A 25,198-nucleotide genomic window follows, 5' to 3' on the forward strand; every position below is an offset into this window, starting at 1 on the left:
TGGCTTTCAGCAGACATTATCAAGGGCAAAACATTTACTCAAGCTTTTTTAGAGTAGTGAGAATGCCTGTATCCTCTACTGCACTTTTTACGTGCCAGTCTAATGACAAAGCAAAGCATAATGGTTAAGGTGTTTGCCTTATAAACACAAGGTGCAGGGTTTGAGTCTCACAAGGAATAATTAGCTAGGCTTAAAATGGCTCACAAGGGCAGTTAGCCTAGTATGAATCTATGAATCTATTTATAAAGACAAAAATTAACTTGAGAAAAAAGAAACACAGTGAGTTGTCTGTCAATAAAATTTACATGTTAGACTTCATATGTGCCAAAAGGACAAACATTTGGAGACTTAGGGCTCAGGACTGTTATTTTGAGTGAAACCTGTCTTCTGCCATCTGTTATCTTGGTTATGAGAGTTAGGTTTTCAAACCAAAGTATGTGGACCAGAATCCTTTGGAACTAACAGTCACATTTATTAAAGAAATCCAGTACTGAGCAGTGCCTATTTTTGTAATTTTCTCATTCAATATGACTCAATAACTGATTTTGTTAATTCCAAGTAACAGATTTATTTGTATATATCCAAAAATTAGAGAACATAAATGGTGGTTAAATTTGCAATTCCAGATACGTGCTTTTACCCCCCAAAATGGGCTTCATCAAAACTAGGGTTTTCAAGCAGCTTTATTTATATTCTGACAATGGGGTTGAGTAACTAGGTAAAGGTACTTAAGAGCTGAGTGATTGGCAGTAGTGCAGATGATTGATTTGTTTAATTAGTTATCATAGGTCATTATGACTGGAGGTAAGGCATTTTAGCACTTACTTGCTGCAAGTGTTACATTAGTAATCTATTAAAGCATCCTAAACAGACAATTGTTAGTGGGAATAGGATTACATCTTAATTTAAATAATTGACCTTATTTGTGGTTAAGGTGCCTTGGAGTCAAGAAAGTAATGGTTGGAGCCTTGTCTCCACAAGGTGCCTCATACCCTTACCTCTTACAGTGGAGCATAAAAATGTTCATTTTAGTACATATTTACTATTACTAACCAGGTTTTCAAACACATACCTAGATGAACATCTTATAGGGAAATGGAAATTGCATACATCTGTAAGGAATGCTTGAAGACTGCACTTTTAGTTGGAACAATGCTTTATATTTAGAAACAGATCAAACACACTTTCACCAAATGCTTCCATTGGATCATGGAAACAAATGTATCATGCTTATGAGAATTGTATATAGTGTCAAAGCATTATATGAAATTGCATAAGAATGGGGAAAACAGTTGAAACATAAAGACATTAAATTCTTTTGAATGTAAGTATTCTTTTGTCTATACTGAACTTTGGGTATAAACAGTGTCATATATTAGTCCAATCTTAAACAGTCTGTGTGTCTTACTAATAAAATTTGTTGTGGTCCAGCCTTCTCAGAAGAAATATGCTTTTGAAGGAACATATGCTTTTTTCTGGGGAAGGTGTGTGTGTGTGTGTGTGTGTGTGTGTGGGGGGGGGGGGGTTCTCACTCTAGTTCCTTGTTTTCAAGAATGAAGTCTGTGTCATCCTGTAGTGGATTGCTCTTGATGCTTTTCAAGTGTTAATGTTAGTATATGGTCCCTGCTTCACTGCATTATATCTGTGCTAAGTCTGTTACTCTGCCAGGTATCTCATTGCCTCAATGGGTTTACAAAGTGAAGTAGATGCCGAAGGAAAGTCTGCTGTAACAGCTAAGATGGCTGAGGAAATGGCACTTCATTAATGATAGCTTTTCTCATCTCTCATTCTAGCTGTCTGTTTACACATATGAATTGTGAGATCTGACAGTCCTATGGTTTAAATGTTTTCCCAAAAAATGGAGGCTGGAGAGCAGCATTTGTGTTTCACTATGCACATGTACTCACAGTAGTGAGGGCAGATGTCAGCATGTCAAGGGAGGAAGCATTTATATGCATGTGCATGAGCCATTGCATCATTTATAGGCATCTGCATGAGCCATTGCATCATTTATAGGCATGCGCATGAAGCATTGCATCATTTATATGCATGTGCATGAGCCATTGCATCATTTATTGGCATCTGCATGAGCCATTGCATCATTTATATGCATGTGCATGAGCCATTGCATCATTTATAGGCATCTGCATGAGCCATTGCATCATTTATAGGCATGTGCATGAGGCATTGCATGTTCTTCCCTTGGGAATGTTTAAGGCATACAAAAAGTTTCTGTAGTCGGGAATGGATGATGCAGTGCCAAAGTGCCTCAGTTTCCTCTTCCCTTCCTGGGTATGGTTGAAATATTCCACTAGATGTGGCCAGGCTGATTCTGATTCTGTGGTTGACTAGCCAGTTACTCGGAGAGAGGGTTGGGGGAAGGAGCAGCACTGTTTCCCTGCAGATGGTCACCCAGGCCAAAAGGTCCAAATAAATGATGTTATTGTGAGGAAAATGGATAGCAAATCAGGTAAAAAACACAAACAAACAAAAACAAATGCACACACATGCAACAGTTCTACAGCTGAGTCAGAGGTAGATAAACTGCACTGCAACACTGGCAAATAGACAGTGCCTGGTCCACAACTGTGGGCCATGCATCAGACATACAATGCAGAACAAAGTGAATCATGCATTGTCTCACTCAAGCTGTGCGGTCAATGCATGGATTGGCTATGCTGTGCATCAGACATCACCATACCCACATATCTTAAAGGGTGGGCATTTGACTGGTGGGAGTAGGACACAGTAGCAGTTGACTACAATACTATAAGATGGATATCTGGGGGGTTGAACACAGTATCCATGAACTCAGACATGGGGAGTTGAGGATCACATCCCCAAGTCATGAAGTCAAGTTGCTACAGCATGATCATGGGCGTTATCCACTGTTTTGGCTTGTGGTGTCAGGGCCTGATGCAGTTCATGGCAGCAAAGGAGCAGAACTATATTGTGACAAGTATTACTAAGGGGACATGCTTTGTGAGCCTGATCTTCCCTGCCCATGAAGGAGTCATCACCTTCCACAGGGTGGACCAGACTATGTGTCCATGCATAATAGTGAAGGGGTAGAACTATGGGAATACACATGTGAGTCATCCCAGGTGTTTAATCAAAGGAGATCTGATACCCATGACCTAAAAGATGCCCATGACTGGTTTAGTAGCCTTTTTATCCACAGGGGATAGAGATGTGACCTCACTATTGGTCATTTAGTCTGACTTAGGATGGTTTGTGGCTGATAACTTTACATCAGGACACTTTCACAGCCACTGAATGCATGGGTTATTTGAAACAGTGTGAATGGCATTACATGCCTTGATGACACCTATGGTGACAACATTTGCCATTAGTGACTTCAAAACCATGTTCTGTTCCATGTCTCTATACCCCATTTATCTGTGCCCCTGTCACCCCCAAAATCCACCAAGCACACTCTCCATCTGTGCAGTGCTGTAGGTAGCAGACAGTTGTGTCTGGATCACTGTCCTGTACATCCGATTAATAATGTCAAGTCTTGTAGACATAACAGCAATGATCCTTCAGGAAAGAAAGTGCCTCAGAGGAATATGCTTTGTGAGCTGCAGACACAGGTGGAGACCTTGAGGATCTGTCAGACAGAAGTAATCCGTTATGTCACGCAGAAGCTCTGTGCTCAGCTTGTTCCTCTACAGGAGTCTCTGTAGTGATGGATTTGGGTAACCCCCACCATGTAGTGCTCCAGATAGTGCCATTGAATCATATGGCAGTACTGCTTGCAGGCTACCTTTCTTGTCAGACAAAATGCACTGCTGATATAATCTCTAGGTTGTCTCACTGTGGTCCACCTTCCATCAGTGCAACACATGAAAGAAGAAAGCATATAACATTGTCTACCACTTACATATGCTCTGTAATCCCCTGAGACATGGATAGCACTACACATTAAAACACCACTGTAGCATGCTTTGACAGACATTGCTTGTCATGCAGGCTGTTGCAGTTGCCTTTTAGGCATGCCTTGAACAACGGCTGTAGAATTTCTAGTCTTCTTCCCCTTTTCCCCAGAGGCACCTTCTGTGTTTGTCTGTTTGTGAATGGCCTGCAACATAGGGATGAACTTTTTGAGGTATTTACTCCCTTCAGTGGACATGCAAGTGCATCAGTCAGCTGGTGTGTATAGTATGCTGTTGAATACCCAAACTAATGCCCTCAGCTCCCCATGCACCTGTTTTTTTTTATCACAGTTCATGCCATTTCCAGCATACCCCCAAATTCTGTAGTGTAAGCTTGACCATAACCCCATCCCCCTTTACAACCCTGTTTATTAGCTACAGTTATTTTTTTTCAAACACCTTTATTGAATTATCACTTCTGTTTTCTTTAGATGTTATGAAGTAAAGTTTTTTTAAGTGTAATGGGATTGTAAACAAGTGCTGCTGTTCATTTTTTCTTTTCTTTCTCCCTTTTTTTCTCTTTCTTCTTGTTCAGCTACAGTTAATGTAACAGAGTTTATCACAGTTATATATTGCAGCCTTGACTCAGTATGTGAAACTGGAGCACTATGCCTTATGCCCTTCACAAAGTTTCCATTGTACGTGCATGCCACCCACAGCTATGGACACACAGTGCAGTCCCACATCAATATCCTGATGTTCAGGCTACATGTACATTGAAACACCAATGGCAGTCTGACTGACATCTGCCAGAGTGTTTATTGCTGTCAATGAGGGACTTTGCTAGGCAGGATTAACTTCCTTAACTCTGCTAATTGCAAGCCTACAGAATTGTTACTGACTTTTCTGTATTCCACATTTCAGTGGTAGTGACTGGTGTTGTGCAAAATGGAAACAATTCTTTTTATCATGCTAACAAGTGCCAATTAGTGTAGGGATCATCCTTTACTTGCTTCATAAAACCAAATTGCTGCCACACTTCCCACATACGCTGTCAGAAGCTTTGCATGGTGGCAATGAAACATGTGGTCAGTATGCCTATGTGTAAGGCATGTGTCCACTCATAGTTGTTTAATGCCATTGTCATCATTCATTCTAGTGAGTGGTATTTGCTTTGGTACAGTAAGTTATTTTCACCCTGCCCTGCTTCTTCAGTGGCAGGCAAATGTTAGGAAGAGACTCAGATATGTATTGTAGGCATTTTTTCTGTACTAATGTTTCTGATGTCTTACCTGTTTTACATGAACACTTAGGCATATATATTTTGTATTCCATCAGTAGAGTAGTGACCACTTAACAAGGCAGGATAATGCCAAAAGCAAGAGCCACTCTGCCTTCTTAATATATATATATATATATATATATATATATATATATATATATATATATATATATATATATATATATATATATACAGTCTTCTACTCTTACTTATAAAATAAATTTCCTATATGTTATAATATGTTATTCTAGTTATGCAGAAAATGAAACAGTTTTGGTGACAATATACTGCAATAAGGAGTTTTTCAAAGGTAGAGTATTACAGTGGCAGAGGTGTCTAGTTAAGTATTGGTGGCAGTGGCCTAGTGACAGGTAGTCGGAGCTAAATTTCAGCAGTAGCACTGCAGTAGTCATTTCTACTTATGTTTCAGTAGCAGAAGCTTGTTGTATCACAGTGGCAGTGATGGTCAGTTAAGAGTCAGTGGTAGTACTGCAATGGTAACGAGTTCCCTTAAATTTCAGTGGTAGACCTCGATGACAGTGCATAACAATTGCAGTGAGTATGAGTTAAGTTTTGTTAGTTGCTTTACAATGACTGTGTTCCACAGTGGCAGGAAATTAATCTTCAGTGGTACTATCATAGTGGCCCAAGTTCTTTTATGTTTCAGCAGAAGCTTGTATTTGCAGCACCTTGGAATGAAACAACTTCATGTTAAATGTACTTGTAATGTCACAGTGGCAGCACACTGCTGTGGAAGTCAGTTTCATTGATAGCACTGTGAAGGCTGTGATATTGATTTTTTAATGGAACAGTACTGTAGTATAGAAACAACGCATAACAGTGGCACTGAGTTGTGGACATGGGCAGTCTTTACTAAATACAATCAATGTTATTACATTGGGATAAAATAGCTAGGCTTGAAATGACATCCGGGTCAATAACCTGGTAACCTCCTATGATCCTATGATAAGTTTAACTGGTAGTGTATCATAGTAGATGAAGTATGTTTCCAGCAGAGCATAATGAAGATTAATAACTGTTCAGCATCTTGGAACTAATAAGTGCCAGAGAAGTCTCTGTAAGGTAGGACCTGATACAGTTGACTATGCCGTACAAGCACAGAAAAGAGTGTTTTTGGAAAAGGATTATTTTTCTCATTTAGGTTTAACAAGCAGTTTCTGAATTTGCCATCCCCCATCCAGTGATATTTTAAATAGCATACTATGATCATCTGTAGTAATCCTTTAAAATTAACCGCATTGGAGCTCTTCCCATTAAACAACTCCATTGCAGCATTTCAGATTCTTGACTACTGTTAGAAATTCTCTTTAATACATTTTTTGCAACTCGCAGGAATGAAATTTCCATTCCCCCTAATGGACGTCTTCACCCCAAAACTGAAGAAATGTCAATTCTTTGCTCGATTATTTATATGCAGTGAAAACAGTTCTGTATCACTGTAAGTGTTTATTAATAGTATTTATTTATTTATTGGGAGGATTCAACACAGCAGTGCCCTTTTTCTGCAGAGCCTCAGGGAGAAAATCTCCAGGAGTTAAAACTGCAAATAATAAACAAAGAAATTGCATGCTGAACATTACAGTCAGAGGAATAATAAGACACTGTGAACTTAGTTACAAGAACTGGAACATTATATAATTATGCATCAGGTGTAGTGACTTACCTAGAGGCATGTGTTTTTTATGGTAATAAAACTATTTAGTTTAAAGACTGAGTTTAAGCAATCCCCATCATATCTCTCAACCTCTTAGCACAATATATCTGGATAAAGCCTGACATAATGGGGGGGGAGGCAAAGGCCCCAAAATAGGAACAGAATTGAAATGTTGCTGTTATAAACTTAAAAAGCTGCGTGAATAACAGGATTTGTCTTAGCATGCCTTTTTCTGAAAGATATGAAGTATGAAAATCAATGTCATTATTTACTGACTTCAGTCCTCAGATCACCTCAGTGATTTGCCAGAAAACTACAGATTGTATGAGGAATAAACCAAAAATATGAGGAAAAATTCTGGACAATCTGAAAAAATGTGGACAGTTGAGAGGTATGCTCCCCGTGGAATAGAAGAGTTAAAGGCAGTAGCAGTGAGATATAGGCCTGATATCACATTACAATTAGGAGAATAACTGGAGAGAAAGAGAGACAAAGAAGGTCAAGCAGAGACAATGAGAAGATTTTATAATTTGTAAGACCATAAAATGAAATGCTGGTGTCTGTCATACTATTCTGATCTTTGTTTTACAGACACATTGGCTTCTTCCCACAATGCATTTTTTCTTCACTTGTGTAAATCAGCCAATTGCTGTTGTTCTTTTCCTCCACTGGCTTACAGTGGCAGAGCACACAATGCTCTGCTTTCTTTTATTTAGTGCTTAGGATATTTGGGTGTCATTTGGCACTTACAAACTCTGCTTCTAAATGGAATTTTTCAGCTCTTTTGCTTGTTCTGCTAGAATGAGCATGCCAATGACTTGTTTTTTTGATAAGCCTCTCTTTTTTATACTGCTGTGTCACCTGGCTCATTACTTATAACTTTTTGCAATATTTTAAGAGGAGCTAAGTGTCTCCTCCATTCCTTTCATAGAAACCCTATCTTAAAGTGAAGGCAATGACTTCCTCCACTACTCTCTAACTTGCAGACTTACGATTTATCTGTTTTTTTTAGTTTCTCCAGGTCTTTTCAGTTTCTAATACCATTACAGGAATGAACCCCATTCCTATGTCAAAGTATGATGAATGTTCATGAGATTAGTATCATTTCAATCTTTGATGTTATCCAGAAGTGATCTTCACAGCACCCGCAATGTGCCCAGTAATGAGTCTTTCTGGAATTCGTACGGATTTATATGTATTGGTAGCATATCAAAACACGATTGTAGATTCGTTTTTATAAGACCCGCTGCTCCTACTATTATTGGAACTGTCTGGGTATCCTTTCACATTGCTCTCATTTCTGCCTTCGAATCCTGGTATTTTATGACTTTGTTCACTCGGTATGCAAGACACTGTAGCCATTGGGTGTAGCATTTTCAATGATCAATGCTGCCTTTGTCTTTTATAGACCATTATATTTTGTTTTCTTGCATCTAATTTTTGAACTGTTGGTGACTGATGATCCCCATGTGATATAAATGTCATCATTTTCTATAATGCTTTGTGGCTCATGTTTCCAATGGCTTTCAGCTACTTCAGTATTATAATGACCTATCAGGGCCTCTGGAATTACTATTTAACTGTAGCCTCCAAACAGGCTTCGTGCCTCATGGATGGAGAAAGGCAACTGTCATCCCTCTGCACAAAGGTGGGCCATCTACAGACCCATAAGTCTCACCATTCCTATATGTAAAGCCATGGAAAGAATTATCACGGAGATGATCAATACAGATACAGTAAACCTGAATACACTGGACCCAACCCAATTTGGTTTTGTCAAGGTCAGATCATATCTACTGAATCTGGTGGACTTCTTTGAGAAGGTCACCAAAATAATGGATGAGAGCAAAACTGTTCACACTACCTACCTTGACCTGGCCAAGGCATTTGACACAATACTGCACTCAGGCATTGTTGACAAACTCAAGACGTTGGGTACAAACCTGTATTTCACCTGATGGATAACCAGCTGGCTCACAGACAGGACCCAGGAAGTTAGAATTGGGAGACTCCACCTCTACAAAGAGGCCAGTCACAAGTGGAGTCTCTTGGGGATCAGTCCTTGGACTGCTCCTTTTTGGCATTTACTTCTCAGAAGTCAAGGCCAATGTCAGTGATCTCTGGCTGACTAAAGTTGCAGATGATTGCAAATTAAGAGGTGTCATTGAATCTCACATTGACACAAATGTTCTCCAGGAGGGGCTGACACAGACAAATAACTGGTGTCAGAGCCATGGACTAAAACTAAATGCCAAGAAATGCATAATATTGACAAGACACCCTTTAGAGTTGACCCAGTAATCAGGGACTTAGGGACACACATAGATAGTAATCTAGCCTTTAATCATCACGTGTCTACAGAAGTGAGGAAATCATTCTATGCTGCACAACTTATAAACAAAGATATGGCATCTAAGTCAAAGGACGTCATTGTTCCACTGTACTCGGCATTCATCAGACCTACCATTGAGTACAGTGCCCCCTTTGGTATGTACCTAACCAGGCATATCCAACAGCTGGAATGTCTACAGAGATTCCTCATTAAAAGAATACACGGCGTAAGTAATATGTCATATGCAGACTGCCTCAATGCCCTATCCCTGCATTCTGTCTCCTTCAGGCTTTTGGGGGAGAGCTATGCTTGGCATATAGGGTATTGTCAGACCCCACTCTGATGAACCTCCTGCATATTCACAAAGCAAACAGCACCAGAATTGCCCATTCTAAAGACTTAAACCTTGCCTGCGATACAAATAGGACCTGCTAGAGAGATAGGTATGTATCTCAGAGAATACCCCATCTATGGAACAGGCTCCACATCCATGTGAAGCAGAGTTCCTCCCTAACCCAATTCAAGTGCAACTTGGGCAATTGGATGGGAAACTGGAATTTCATCCCTGTTTTGGTAGCTATGTCTCTAATGGACACAGGTAACCTGTAAATGGTTCATCTGCCAAGCCCATGCTTACACTTATCAAGGGTATCAGCCCTTGTCAGAAATTTGGGATGCATGGCTAGACTTAAAAAGGCCTTTGTGGTTGTTAGCCTAGTAAACACCTATGAACTATGTTTGCACAATCCCATATGCAACAGTCTTGCCACAGTATCATGCCTGTCAGTATACAGTCCTTCTGCCATTAGTATGTCACAACCAGCAACAAGATGTGTACCTCTTTCCAATTCTGTTTTACAAAACCTACATTTGTCAGTTTCTCCCACATGTTCAATGGACTTTGTAAACCAACTTGTGCGTAGTCCACTATCTTGGGCCTCCAATATTGACCTTTCGTCTTTTGGTTTAAATTCACCTCTCCTTAACCATTCTTGTATTCGATCCTGATCAACATGAGGTTGTTCCAAAAGCTTTCTATACTTGCAGCTATATTTATTAATTTTCCACATGTGTTGCCTTCTTATCTGATCCTTCACCTTACATTTTTTCTTTTGTTTTTTGGTACATTCAGTTGCTGCCTGATTTTTATCTACTTCTGGTTTGATTTTCATTCCCTCTTGAAAATGAAATGCTTCTACTAAACCAAACAGGAAGTCATCTTAGACTTAGTCTCCTCATATTTTAAAACTTTCGCTATGCCTGGGTCTTCTGAGGTCAGCAGATATGTATGCAGTCCTACAATTGCAGATCTGTATATGTAATCAATTTCAAGGAGGCCCATGCCCCCTTCAGAATGAGGAATTTATAATCTTGGTATACACTGTTTTTTTATAAATCATTTAATTAACATGAAGAATCCTTCTTGTTTTCCTGTACAACTGATCCAGCACCTTTTCTGGTCAGACAATCACTCCAAAACTGTAAGTTAGGACAGGAAGAGCAGATTGGTTTAAAATTGGATTTTGTTCCTAGATGTCAGCACTGTTTTCAGTATTAATTTTAGTGTTCTAAAATATTCCTTACTAACTTTTATTTACATTTGTTCATGTTTTATTGTTGACCTTTCATCAGTTCCAAAATACTTATATACTCCCTCTTGCTCAAGTTCTTTTATATTGCATCCCTGACCCAGGCTGATGTTTTCTTGGTGCTGAAGCTTTCCTGCTTTAAAGGTTGCTTTTTCACATTTATCAAGACCAAATGACATTCTTATATCATCTGAAAAAGTTTTGACCACTTGCAGTTGTGCTTTAGTTTCTTATCTGATGAGCTGTACAGTTTTAAATCATCCACAAAAAGAAGATGAGAAGTCATTATACTTTGTTGTTTTCTGGGGGACAGATTGTAGCCAGCTTAATGGGCGAAGAGCAAGACAAAACAGCAGCAGTGACAAAGACTCTCCCTGGAATATCCCACCTTTCAATTCCTATCCCTGGAATAATAATTCGTCCTTTATTTTGCCACTGTTTCATGGTCGCTGTAATGTAATTGATCAGTGTAGGGTATATCTTATACATTTTTAAGCACTCCTTTATCCATGAATGTCGGATACTGTCAAATGCTTTTTTATAGTCTATCCATGACATACTTAGATTCTTTCTCTTTTTACAGTTCTCCATTATGACTTTATTTAACAACAAATTATATTTTGCTCCGTATGATACTGTGCATTGCTTTCTGAGTATTTTTGTTGATCTGTTTCATCTTCTATACTCTTCTAACAGTTATACTTCTTGTCTTAATTGCTTTATTGTTTTCTCTATTTGATACTTCCATGATTGCATTCGATTTTTCCCCTACTTCTGTGATACTGTAGATGAAAGATGAAAATATGAAATTTCAGAGGTAGCCAACAAGGTCTGCACAAAGACAGGGATGCGAGCGCAGACAAGGAAAAGAGGGTGAGAGGGTGAAATACAATCTATGTATATGACTGCCCTGGGATTACATTTAAGACGTGAACTGTTTGTGATAAGAAAATACTTGACATTGGAGTAGAGCTGATAATTTGTTATACTACAGAGTCTGTGTTTCAAGAGCACTGATGCGTGTGTGTGTGTGTGTGTGTGTGTGTGTGTGTGTGTGTGTGTGTGTGTGTGTGTGTGTGGGTGTGTGCAGATGAAAGCTGGAAGCTTTACAGGCAGCATAAGTTTCAGAAAGACTTAAGGAAATTTATTGGTAATGTGCTGCTGTCTCTCTGCAAATCACATGTTTGTACTCTTTTGCCCCAATCTTACAATGCAAATTAATGCTCTGTAGGTTTTTATTTATAAATGGGTGATTAGTTCAAAACACATGGCTAATAGGAATAAACCCTAAGAAACACTGTAGTATAAACAAACCTGATTTCCATCTTTCTGTTATATGGTCTCCTTGCTTTGATTTTCCACATCGGCTGTTAGATGAAATAACAGAATCAACCAGTACTAATGTGCCATGTTGTCGGACAAGTAGCATAACTTGTCTGTTGATATGGTGATGTCAGTCAGAAATTGAATATTAATTGGATTATACATTTCTAGGCAGGCCTGGCCATGAGAATTGCTGCCTTCCTTGTGTGCTTATGGCTTGCATTATGTTCTTTTTCAGCATGGCCATAGCGCAGGGACAAAGCAGTACAGTTTAGCTGCAAGGGATGATCACTTGCTTCCTGTTCTCATCTCTCTTCTGTTATTTCTGTATTCTTTGATTTTTCTATTTCTGTCCAGACTTGAAAAGATACTTTTTTTACATTGTATTAGGTAATAAGGTTTTTACAAGAATGACTACATTGTTTTTGTTTTTTAGCTGTCTGTCCATTTGTATCTAGACATGGTATTATTTTCACAACATTTCCTCTGCAACAATACAAGGGGTGCAGGCATGCAACACTTGTAACAGCCACTTCAAGTACCTCTGAGATAACCCAATAGTCCAGGTACATATGTATTGCTTTGGTGCATAGCCAACCTTCAATGCCATTTTTTGAAGTTTCACACTAACTCATCTAAAGTTGCTGTGTGGAAGGAGCAGGACTGATGATCGGAATCAATTAAAGCCACTTTTACATCCAGCTGTCATAGTACGCTTAGTATCAGGGGTGTGCATTTATTAGTGTATCTAAATGTTATAGGTTCTAGTCCCAGTTTGTAACTGAGCTCATTCCTGAAACATTGACGCTTCAGTGTTTTATCATGTTTTGTGCTGTAGTGATGGGCAGAGTATCCCATCCTTTATATCAGGCATTCAGTAATGATACCTTGAACCATGACTGGTACTAATATTGTGCTGTTGAATATTCAGGTACTAGTAAAAGAACCTAAGGCATTGTCTGGAGAAAGATGTCATTTTCCCCAGAGGCTTTGCAAAAAACCTCTTTAGAAAAAAAAAAAAAAAAAAAAAAAAATGCATATTCTTGCATTTTCCAGGTTGTGTTGTGTGACTGCTGGCACACTTTTCCCCAGTTCATCACCAGTTTTGAAACTTCTATGTGTAAAGTGCATAAAGCATACCTCTCAACTGTCCCTGATTTTGACTCAAATGTTAGCTCTGTCCCTCTTAATCCTTCCTAAAACTAGTGACTTTTGGAGGAAAGGTGGTGAATTACACTTAATGAATAATGACAATAATTAAGAGTTATAGACTTCTTTTACTTCAGAAAATGTGTATTAATTCATATGCTCTGATTCTGTCAATGTTTCAAGTTAATAGCACTAATATTTTAAAAGTGTCCCTGATTGTTCCTGATTTTTTCTTCACTTGTCCCTGATTCTGTTGAAATTTGTCCCTGATTGGTTGAGAGGTCTGGCATAAAGACAAGAACACTGTATAAATAAGTTGTTTTCTTTATTCTTAACAGAAGTCTTTGTGGGGGTCTAAATACTTGATCAGATGCAAACATTATTAAGACCCACTTGAGTACTGCTTATTCATCTTGCCAGTCAAAGCTTTACTAACTACATAAAACTGTGTTCTTTTATATAAAATGGGGTGCCAATGAGCTGTCTTTTACATTCCCTTGTTTCTTAGTATCCTACATTCTTGAAAAAACTGTTCTGTGAATTTCAGGTTGTTATAAGTACATTTTACACATATCTCCCTCCATATCTTAGTATAAAAATAATGTTTCCAGAGGACAATTTAACAATCTGCCAAAGACTTGCATTGCTGGGTTGTCACTGGTTGTTAAAAAGGACTCAGTTTGACTGCTCAGTTCATCCACGTAGACAAACAGGCAGGCAAGCACATGCATGGACAGAAATGCATATGCATGTCACACATACAGACACAAAAACATGCTCAGACACACCATTTACCTTCCTTTTTAATCATCTCGCATCTGTGAAGGATGGAATTCAATTAATTTATTCATTTAATTCCTAAATCAGATAATCCAGAAGATCACGTTTAGTTCAGTTTAAAGCATACAGAATTTTTATAGGCAGAACACCACAATTTTAACACGGATAAATCATACAAAAAGAGATACTTGTATACAGGTACACTGAACTAATACAAGTAAAATACACAGCATTTATATTTTTGCACTTGGTTTCAAGTAATAAATTTCAATAGCTGTGTAGAAGCTGATCATACATCACTGCATGTCAGGCATCCTGAGCAGAAAAATGAATAACGCATATCATTTTTTAAAAATTTATCTTCTTGAGTATCAACACTGTACTGAGATACCTCAATCTCCTGTTAGGCAATGGGAGAGGTTTCAGATAGTTTTGTAGAGTCACAGTGACTTCTGTCAAATGGTATCTACGAGAGACGTGTGGTGGCACCTGATGGACTGCACTCTAGCAGACAGAAAATTAAAAAAAAAAAATCGATGCATTCGACTTTGTAGTCTAATATGTAAGCAAACACTTGTCATGATGAAGGCAGATAGCTTATTCCATTATCCACTATTTTGGAAGCAGAAAAGCTAAAGTTGTGCTTTCATTGCAAATTTAATGGAAACATGCATGAAGAATATTTTTTCAAGACTGACAAGAGCTGATATCAAATACATCTGATAGTCTGAGTTACTGAAAGAGCATGGGACAGTAATGAGAGAATGTAAGCGTGTAAATTAAAGTGCATATTGGGGAGGGTTGGCAGTTTTCCACTTAGGTTTGTGCAAAGGAATCCAGACGATTTATTTTATTAAAGCAAAATAGCAGACATAAAGTGTGAGGAAGTGTGAAAACAGAGCACCGTAAGACCTTTCCCGAATAAAGTACTATTCTTATTCCTTTCTTTCGTGAGTGATTTCATTTATTAGTAAACTGTGTTCGTCACAATGATGGCTCCTTTTCAGCTCCATTTGCTGTTATAGTGCAGGACACGGCTTTCTCCCCTTTGTTTGGTACAGTGACATTTTAAGTTAAATAATTATGCAGTTCAGAGAGTTAAAAACAGTGGTGCAATTTAATTTCATCATAACGCAAATTTCCTTGCCTTTAATACAAAAATGCAACATAGAAACATAGGAAGAAAAAGTTATGTTTGTTTTACTCCATTTTTATTTGTACCAGATCTCTGTCTATACATGTCATTTTGGACTTTTGTCAGCCCTTACATTATTTGCATCTGATAACTGTGATCTATAAAAAATACCTCCTTAGTTGTATGAATTCAGTGAATATAGGAGGGAAACTTGTAGATAAGATGTTTGGAATCCTAATAAAAAAAGTAAAAGGCAACTGTCTTTCCTTCTCACCCAGCTTTCTCAAGTCTCACTTACCCTAGTGACTTATTCATTTCCATAAAACTGGTGTCAAGGAAAGACCTAGTGATCATGTTTTTAATGCAGCAGGGGTAGAAGATTTTTTATATGCTTCAAATGAGTTCTTAACAAAAGTATGAAAGTTTTCTGATACAGTCTAAAAACTGCAATAACAGAACTTCAGAATCACTTAACTAAGAAACAATGTTGAGGGGTAAAAAATAAATAAATAAATAAACCTTTTTTAGCAGAGGGCGGAGGAAGAACCCCCACACCCAGTGCTACAGATATACGACAATACTGAATTTTGTTGACTTGAGTTTTGGTCAACATCTGTTTCGTTGACAAAAATTTGGTAGACTACATGGATGGGCAACAAGTGTGCAGAATCTCACAATTCTCAGGTTTGGGAAATATGGACATTATGCAATCTCAGAGTTAATTTATGTAATTGGAAAGGGGTACATGGGGGCTTGTCCCCTCCAAAAAATAAATAATGTATTTAATCTGGTTTTCACTGTAATATCTGCATGCACTAAAGCTTTTGCTCAGTGCATTTGTAGTAGCGTGTCTGCATTTGCAATGTCAGTGTTTTCTGGTAATTGTTGTGAACTTTGACATTTGGGTGTTTTGACCAAAGACAGTGCACTCGTGTGAGTGTGTGTGTGTGTGTCTATATATATATATATATATATATATATATATATATATATATATATTTGACTTTGATATGTATATCCACACACACACACACACACACACACACACACACACACACACACAGACACACACACACACAAATGCACAACGTCTAAGATTGTGTTATTCTGGGAAAAGAGAAATTCTCCAGATAGTCTTTCAATCTTCTGTGTCAAATCCCAACAGAATGAGCCTGTATGAGCCTTGATGTACCATTGGTATCCATGCCTAACATAACCTGCATTGCCGAATAGGGTAGTGTAATGACAAATGCCCTGAGCTAGTGCATTTCTCCTCACGTATGTAATGCTCAGCTGAAGTGATGTGCATTTCTTGGGGGAGGGGGCTTGTATTCATAAGCTATTGTTGTTGCAGACTTCTGAGCTTTCATTTTAATGGCATTATCGTGGTAAAATTTAGCAACTTCACTGTCCCAGGAATATGTATGTCAGAATCTCTTGCTCAATCCTATCCTGCATTTTTTTGACTGATCTAATTGCTCAGATGCTGGGTCTAACTGAAGTCATTTGAAACATGAGGGAAAACCTCTATGCCACAGAACCAGCAGAAAATAGTGGTTCTAACTACAATAATCTTGTTACATGGGTAATCAAAAGCCTTGATATTACTTGCTGCCTGCAAGTTGTATGTTGTCTATTAGCAACAGTTTACCAGCTTCTTGTCTTAGCAAGGAGCTGTTGCCTGGAACTACAGTACTGACTTTTTGCAAAAGCAAATTCATATGCTTCTGTTTAGAATCTAATAAATGGTGCTTAGAAGAAGGCTACTAAAAAGTTCTAGGGAGTCATGGAAAAAGATTTAATTGGCGCTTTTATAAGAGAGTGCAAAAAACATGAGAATATGCTACTTCCTGTGTGAATGACTGACAGACAGGATTAGTGAAAATGTAACTAATATAGGTTCATAGGTAGATACTAGACTATCTGCCCTAGGGCATTTATAAGCCTAGCCAGAGTGTATTTGGCTTCCGCCTCTCTATTAGATTAGCCTACTGTGCCTCTGTAAAGTAGGTCACAGAAGGTACCCTTTTAAGATTAGTTTACTGTGCCTCTGTCTAGCAGGGACACAGAAGAGATCCCAGGGGTGAATTTGCGATTTCCCATCCACGTGTCCAGATTTCGCTTGAAGAGGGTCAGCAAGGGGCTATGTCTAACATGAATTGGGATTCTATTCCAGAGTGAGGGGAGCCTCTGGGAAATGAATCTGTCCCTCCAGCATGTCCTATTTATTTTTGTGCTGAGGTTTAGGTCCCTGGAGCGTGTAGCTCTAAGGGACTTCGATTTTTTTGAGGTGGAGCATGTCCATTAATTCTGGGTTTGACATGGCTTTGTATGTCAGGCATAGATCGCCTCTGAGTAGGCGGTAAGCAACTGAGTAGAGCTGGAGTTTCTTTAGTCGAGCTGCATAGGACATCTGTTTGTAGCCCATGATCCTCTTGGTGAGGTACTTTTGGGGTCTCTCCAGTTGCTGCAGGTGTCGGATAAGGTACATCCCAAGAGGGGCATTGTATTCAATTACGGGCCTGATGAGTGATGAGTAGAGGGGCACAATGACCTCTCTTGATCTAGATGCGAACCCTTTTGTGATAAGGTGGGCTATATAGAAGGTCTTTCTAACCACTTTGGCAATGTGATTATCAAAGGAGAGATTACTATCTACGTTGGTCCCCAAATCTCTAATAACTTCTTCCGTACTTAATGGATTACCATCTATGTGGTAATTTGTGGGCACCTTGCTTTTCCCAAAGGGGATGACTATGCACTTTTTAGCATTTAGCTTGAGGCCGTGGCTCTGGCACCAAGTATCCGTCTCTGTGAGACCCTTTTGGAGGATGCTTGTGTCAGCTGGAGATTCGATTATGGCCCCCAGTTTGCAGTCATCTGCGAATTTTGTCAGCCATAATCCCCCCATGTTAGCCTGAACCTCAGAGAAGTATATACTGAACAAGAGAGGTCCCAGAACTGAGCCCTGTGGGATGCCACTTGTAACTGGTTTGAATTCGGACATGGAACCTGTGATTCTGACCATGTGGGTTCTATCTCTGAGCCAGTTTGCAACCCATCTTGTGATATAGGGGTTGATATTTAAGCTGGTAAGCTTATTTATGATGCCCGTGTGGGGTATTGTGTCAAAGGCTTTTGCGAGGTCCAGGTAGGCTGTGTGGACTACCTTGCTGTCATCTATGGCTTTGGTAACTGTTTCAAAGAAATCAACTAAGTTTAAGAGGCAAGGTCTGCCCTTAACAAAGCCGAATTGGGTAGGGTCCAGTGTCTGGAGGCTCCCAATGTCTTTGTTTATGAGTTCCATGATAATACACTCCATAGCTTTACAGACCAGACTAGTCAGGCTTATGGGACGATAGTTTCCAGGGTCCGTTGTGGCACCACCTTTGTGGAGTGGGACCACTGTAGCTGTACGCCGTTCTTTGGGTACATATCCTGTAGTAAGGCTAAGTTTGAACAGTGACTTAATGTGAGGGTTCAGTTCTTCTTGGAACTCATGTAAGACACAGCCTGGGACACTGTCCGGTCCCATAGATGCTGTGTTTTTTGCTTTGGAGAGGGCAGCTTTCACCTGTGCATCTGTGATGTCAGGGAGGTTACATTCAGTTGGGATAGGCATTTGCTCCTTTGGGGGGGGGGGGGGGAAGTTTGCACTGAATCTGTCTGCCAGGATGTTGGCTATGTCTGTAGGTTCAGTATATTTTGTACTGTTATGCAACAATTCAGAGCATATCTGGGAGTTTCCACCCATGTTCCTGACATAACTAAAGAAGGCCTTGTGATTATCTTTAGTGTCTAGGGCAATTTTTCTTTCGAAGCTGGCCTTTGATGATTTTATGAGGGATCGAAGTTTCTTGCAAATACTGATCAGAGATGCCTTCCCTTTTTGGGATTTTGCTCTGTCATGTAGTAGCTTCCTCCTTCTGTTGTATAGCTTATTTATGGCCGGGGTCCACCAGACCGGTCTCCTGTTTTTGGAGGAGTGAGTCTTGGTTTTATTTGGGATAGCACGATCCATGCATTCCTGCAGGTGCTCATAGAATGCATTTGTAAAGGATTCTGCGGATTGGGCTGTATTATCCTCTGGCCCAGGGGCTTTGGAGGATTCCACAACAGTCTTGAGAAGTGCAAAGTTGGCTTTTGAGAAATTCTTTACAGTGATTTCCTTGGCTGGGGGTGGGGACGGGATATGGATGTCCAGGGAAATTTGTTTATGGTCTGATCTTACCAATGAGAGGTTTACCTCTGGTGTGGAACATAGAGTCCCCATGTTGGTGATGACCAGGTCCAATATGTTGTTCCCTCTTGTGGGAGTGGTGACCAGTTGTTCCATTGCGTTAGAGTTTATAAATTCAAGGAACCATTGGGCAAGGGTGTTTGGGCTTGAGTAGTTTTCCCAGTCAATGCTTGGATAGTTGAAGTCACCCAATAACATAGTGTTTGGAGAGACCTTCATATTCTCCAGTGTTCTCAGGAATGCCAAGTGGGGCTCCTGTAATAGGGAGGGGGTTCTGTAGCAGGCTACAAACTGAAAGGCAGTTTTGCCCGCTGTTAGTTGCACATGGATGGTTTCCGATGCTTCGTGCAGTGCCACTAACCTGGAGGTGTAGGTATCTTCGATGAATATAGATACTCCCCCTCCTTTTGTGTTTCGGTCCGAGTTTTGGGGCCGAAACGCATGGTATGAGTTATAACCTGGTAGTGCTGGGGTGCTCTCAGGAGCCTTGAACCAGGTTTCTGTTACTGCACAGACATTGATTTTCTCCATACTGAGGAGAGCCTCGAGTGCGTGCATCTTGAGGTTTAGACTTCTGGCATTGAGTAGCATTACCTTTAGTTTTTTTATCCTTGGGTTGTCTATGGAGGTGGGTTTGTCCTTTGAGCCTTGCCTAAAAAAGGCACTATAGGGGTGGCAAGAGCCTTGGCCAGTATATGAAAGCCTAAGGGTGACAGGTGCAAGCCATCCCTAGCGAAGCAATGTGGCTTATCGAGCATGTCATCCCACGCTGACAGACACTGGATCCCCTTTGAATGACACCAATATTTTAACCAATTGTTGAAACTGATCATTTTGTCTTTATACTGTGGCATCATTCTTGGTGAGAGCAAGATGCTACTCAAGGTCAGGGTCATACCAGCCTGGGCTACATGGTCAGAGAGCTCCTCTATGTCTCTTTTCATGTAGTCCAGGGAGGTACGTCTCAGGTCATTCACACCAGCTTGGACAATGATGGAGTCATACTTGTACTTGCTTTGGAGTGACCTGAGTGCTTGCGTTTGTGGCGGATCCTGGCACCTGACAGGCAGCTTACAGTGACCTTCTCCTTGCTCAGTCTGGTGAGCGGGACGTCAGTGTGCCGGACAATAGAGTCCCCTATAACAAGTGTATTTGGTGTGTTGTTTGGCCTTAAGGGCTGTGACTGTGAGGCACACTGATTTTGTGAGATATGTGATTCGTGGGTATTGTTGAGGGGTGGCTGTTGCTTGGATATCTGCTTAGGAGGTCTTTGCTGTTTAGGCAGATTTTTATTTAGAGCCTCCGAGTATGTTTTTGTGTGTTTATGTGTTGGGTATGCAGATTCAATAGGTCTGTGTGAGACTGGATTTGTGGTGTGGGTGGTTACCTTTTCCTCCTGATTGACTGTGCCAGTCTTGGGTTGAGAGAGCTCTGCCTCCAGTTTGGCTGTGTAACTGCATCTCTCACATGTATTAGAGTTTGTTGGAAGGAGGAGAGGGTTGTCTGTGTACATAAGGCAATTGTAACATTGCCTCAAAATTCCCAGATTCACCAGCTGGACTGGAGAGTAACCTTGAAACGGACCCTTGGACATACCAGATTAGTATAGGGTACTGTTTTTTTACTGATCAGATTAGGGAAGGGAACTGATTTTTCACTTGATCAGGAAGGACCAATCGGGAGCCTAATACTTATGAGAATTCAAGGAAGGTGTAGTGCTTTAGTTAGTGTTTCCTTATAAGAGCTGAGCAAGTGCAGGGCTTTAGAAAGAGAATAGAGTGATTACTTTGAGAGTTTGAACAGTTCTAAGGGAAAAAGTGAAGAGCAGACTTTTTGGAGCCTGGAATAGTTTAAACCTGTTTAGGCGGTGCTGCCCGACGCTGCTCAGTGCGCAAAACCGCGCAAAAAGGGAGTTATAGGGTTTTAAGAGAGAGAGATCAAGGAGTTTAGACTTGACCCAAAATGGCCAATAAAACTACAGCTTCTAGGTAGTAACCACTCCTCCAGGGACAGGCAGCCTGTTCAGTGTTAACCACTCCCACTGGTGAACACAGAGACTTCCCTTTAGCCCAAGCAAGCATTGGCCTTCTAGAAACTTCCAAACAGTTCAGAACAGCAAATCTGTAACTGAACTTTCTTAACTTTCAGAAAGTGGGAAAAAAGCAAGTTTTTTTTTTTTTTTTTTGTAGTTTAAAGGTAGCAGAGATACACAAGCCGCAAAATAATCACAACAGTGCAATAAATGACCCCACACTTGAGTGCTAGGCCAAACTTAGGTAAAATGCACTTTTTAGAGAAAAAAATGATTTTAAATTAAGTGCAACACAGGAAATGCAGTAAACAGGCTCTAGATGTGTTCCAAGTACTGTTACTGTTACAGATATAAACTTTAGCAAGCCGGAAAATGCCAAAAAATAGGTGGCAAAGCAGTAAAACTTAACAAAAATCAGAAGAAAATACTTAAAATCACAAAAGTGGCTCCTTTTCTTCTCTCAGCGTTTTCTCCCCTTGGTAGGTGCTACAGCAACAACTAGCAAGCCTGAAAAGATGCCAAAACCATGAGGCAGCCGGGTTTTAAGAGAGACAGATCAAAGAGTTTAGAATTGACCCAAAATGGCCAATAAAACTACAGCTTCTAGGTAGTAACCACTCCTCCAGGGACAGGCAGGCTGTTCAGTGTTAACCACTCCCACTAGTAAACACAGAGACTTCCCTTTAGCCCAAGCAAGCACTGGCATTCTAGAAACTTCCAAAGAGTTCAGAACAGCAAATCTGTAACTGAACTTTCTTAACTTTCAGAAAGTGGGAAAAAAGCAAGATTTTTTTGTTTTTTTTTCTTTTTTTTTGTAGTTTAAAGGTAGCAGAGATACACAAGCAGCAAAATAATCACAACAGTGCAATAAATGACCCCACACTTGAGTGCTAGGCCAAAACCAGGTAAAATGCAGTTTTTAGAGAAAAAAACGATTTTAAATTAAGTGCAACACAGGAAATGCAGTAAACAGGCTCTAGATGTGTTACAAGTACTGTTACTGTTACAGATATAAACTTTAGCAAGCCGGAAAATGCCAAAAAATAGACGGCAAAGCAGTAAAACAACAAAAAATCAGAAGAAAATACTTAAAATCACAAAAGTGGCTCCTTTTCTTCTCTCAGCGTTTTCTCCCCTTGGTAGGTGCTTCAGCAACAACTAGCAAGCCTGAAAAGACACCAAAACCACGAGGCAGCTGGGTTTTAAGAGAGACGGATCAAGGAGTTTAGAATTGACCCAAAATGGCCAATAAAACTAGAGCGTCTAGGTAGTAACCACTCCTCCAGGGACAGGCAGGCTGTTCAGTGTTAACCACTCCCACTGGTGAACACAGAGACTTCCCTTAAGCCCAAGCAAGCACTGGCCTTCTAGAAACTTTGAAACAGTTCAGAACAGCAAATCTGTAACTGAACTTTCTTAACTTTCAGAAAGTGGGAAAAAAGCAAGATTTTGTTTTTCTTTTTTTCTTGTAGTTTAAAGGTAGCAGAGATACACAAGCAGCAAAATAATCACAACAGTGCAATAAATGACCCCACACTTGAGTGCTAGGCCAAAATCAGGTAAAATGCAGTTTTTAGAGAAAAAAAAGTGCATTGTAGTAAAATGATATATGGGCAATACAATGGACACATTTCAGCTTTGCAGGATTACTGGCTAAAGTCTTACCTTGCAGGTGTAGCTGGTTTGCTTGAAGTCATTTTTGGTGTAAAAGCACATTGTTGGTGTTTGTGTGTGATTGGCTTCTTTAGGTAAAACAGTGTTGTTTTGGTGAGGGCAATATCAAGCTGTCACTTTCCATTTACCGTACTGGTGGACCTGTTTGGCCTTTGGCAGCAAAAAATACATTATAAAAGTTGACTAATTCTGTGACTGAAGTATTTTAGAGTTTGCTCACTAGGTGGTTGGCTGCATGTTTGATCTCTCATTTCTCATTTTCTGGTTCCTGGATGTCATTGTTATAAATTAAAATCACTCTCTTTGCTTAGTCCTGATGGTATCCTACCAAGCAAAGTGTCACATTCACTAAATGGTTCAGCAATAAAGGGAAGTTGTTATTCCTTTCCAGCTAGTCCCAAAGTAAAAATTATAATGTACTCCTGGAGAATGTAAGGAAACAAGTGTCTATTGAAATGTTAATTTAATTAAATAATTCAGCAATAAAAGGAAGTATATGTTCCTTTTTGGCAATAAATACTGTTTAGGGTAACACGAAAAAAAAAAAAACGTGTTGGACTGCTATGCTGACATCAGGATCTATCGACATATATAAATACATTTGTTACATTTATGTTTTTCTTTAGTCATGATATGCATTATCTGTAGTAAATGTCTTTTGCTTTATTTTGATATAGATTCATAAAAAAATAATACTTAGCTTTTCTATCACTAGTTACAAAAACAATAACTAAATGTGCTCTACTTGGCTTATTTTAAATACATTTTTTAAAGAATATTGTTCCTTTTAATTATTTTGAGACAGATTTACAAGGTAATTACAGTCAGCCATGCATCCTTTGTAAAATAAAAAATAATGGACCTCTTAGATATTTATTATTCAATGTAAGTAGTATATAAATTATTAAACTTGTTTCTGGGCTAAAATGAAAATTAAAATAAGTGGAAGCCACAAGATTAAAATAAAAACATGCAAAGGAAAGATATTCATGTGATAAGCACAAAGGATATAAACTATACAAGATGAAAATAATACACATATTTCCAAAGAAAATTAACTTCATTACAATACATCCAGAGACAATATATACTTTTTTATCTGCTGATTAAAACTATTGAAATAGTAAAAGGAATAAAGAGAAAAAGTAAAAATAAAGCTAAAAGACCATAGTAAAAAGAAGGAATGTGAAAAAATATGTAAGAACAATTGTGCAGTTAGGAGATTGTAGAAAAATAAGACAAGAAAAACAAAGCAATTTGACTGGTAAAATGAAAACATTTTTCTTGAGCAGGAAAAATAGTTGAGGTATTGGTATGTAGGTTTATTAACAAGGACAATTTTACCACTAATAAAAGTCAGAAAAAGGTTTAGAGAAAGGCAATAAATAAGAAGAGAGAAAGGAATGATGAATAAGGTTTGGTAACAAACCAAGTTATCCTGGGACATCTTCAGAAGGGGTTAGGCTGTTATATTAATGTGAGTTAAGTGGGTGGGGAAGGTGAAAGGGTTAAATGGAGGAAGGGATGATTGGGAGGAAATGAGATAAGAGTGGGGAGGGGCTTTAGGGGTTGAGACAAGTATAGCCTTGCAAGTAATCACATTTTGGCGTGAACTTGCTACAGCAGGCTCTCGTCCGTGACGACCTGAAGGTATTAGTGACCAAATAGGCCTTGGAATGGTGGGGTTTGGAGGAGGTGAGTGAGGCTTAATTACAGGGGTTGGTAGTAATGGTCCTGTCATAGGAGGGTGGGGGTTTTCCTGTGTCTTTGGCTTTTTGCTGCTTGGGGCTTTTCTCTGAGGCTTAATACAGGGATTGGTAATGATGATCATTTATTGGGGAAAGTGGTAATTATGTGCAGACAGTCATAGAAGGGGGGGGTTTCTGTGTCTCCGGTTTTTGGGACTTCTCCGAAGTATATAAAAAAAAAAAAACCTTGGGTTGGCAAAGTGATTCCATCGCCCTTTATTTGTGTGCCAGAAGCTGTAGGATTTGAAGTTAATTTGGTTTACCAACCTTGGAGAAGTAGGCATGCTAGCCCTGGTTCTTAGGGGGGCAGAATTTCATTTTTGCTGTTCTGTTGTGGCGGTCCAGATGGTTTGTAATTGCTCTT

The sequence above is a fragment of the Protopterus annectens genome, chromosome 8.part0 (assembly GCF_019279795.1).
Source record: "Protopterus annectens isolate FY-2018-M chromosome 8.part0, PAN1.0, whole genome shotgun sequence".
Classification (NCBI taxonomy): Eukaryota; Metazoa; Chordata; order Ceratodontiformes; family Protopteridae; genus Protopterus; species Protopterus annectens.